The 741-nt window shown below is 40.9% G+C and overlaps 1 protein-coding gene across 2 annotated transcripts in view; it reads left to right on the forward strand.

Annotated features, from left to right (window-relative positions):
• The window catches only part of numa1 (nuclear mitotic apparatus protein 1), a 20,023-nt gene that overhangs the window by 9,159 nt on the left and 10,123 nt on the right, over nucleotides 1–741 (forward strand). The window lies entirely within an intron of this gene.

The raw sequence follows: 741 nt of genomic DNA on the forward strand, positions 1-741 counted from the left end.
AGAAGAGGTGAGGAAGATGAAAGATGAGATTCAAGTTAAAGAGGAACAGATGATACTGCTGAAGACTGAGAGCTCAGAACAGTCAGATCTGCGAAATCAAGAGATCCAAAGTTTAAAGAAACAAGTGGAAAGTCTTAGTGTCTCACTGAAAAAAGCTGAGGAGAATTTGCAAACCAAGGAAAATATGTTTGCTGAACAACAACTACACAGCACTCAGGATATGGAGGCACTCAAAATGCAGATGGTAGCATCTTATGATGAGGTGAAACGGCTTAATAAAGAGATTCTGGCAAAGGAGGAGCAATTAATTCAGCTGAAGACTGAGACCTCTAAACATTCTGAATTGCTACAGCAAGAGATTGAAAGTTTGAATAAACAAATAAATACTATGAGCAATTCTCTTGAGATGGCCAAGGACCAGGTTCAGGTTAAAGAAAGTTTGAAGCCATGCAGAGCACTCTTTGCAGATTGAGCACTTAAAAGCACAGTGCCGTTTCTGAGGAGGAGGTTAATCGGCTGAAGGGTATATCCGAACTAAAGAGGGCGAGGTCGACCTGTTAAAGGTTGAGAGCTGCAAGGAGTCAGAAGAGTACAGAAGAATCCACACCTTAGGGACCAATCCAAATTTAATGAAATCCTTGAAGACTACAATAGAGCAGGTTCAGGCCAAAGAATATCTGCTGACTCTAAAGGAAATGGAGTTAAAAGCTCTTAAGGAGAAGATCCAGTCTAAAGAGGAAC

The sequence above is a fragment of the Etheostoma spectabile genome, chromosome 3, assembly GCF_008692095.1.
Source record: "Etheostoma spectabile isolate EspeVRDwgs_2016 chromosome 3, UIUC_Espe_1.0, whole genome shotgun sequence".
Lineage (NCBI taxonomy): Eukaryota > Metazoa > Chordata > Actinopteri > Perciformes > Percidae > Etheostoma > Etheostoma spectabile.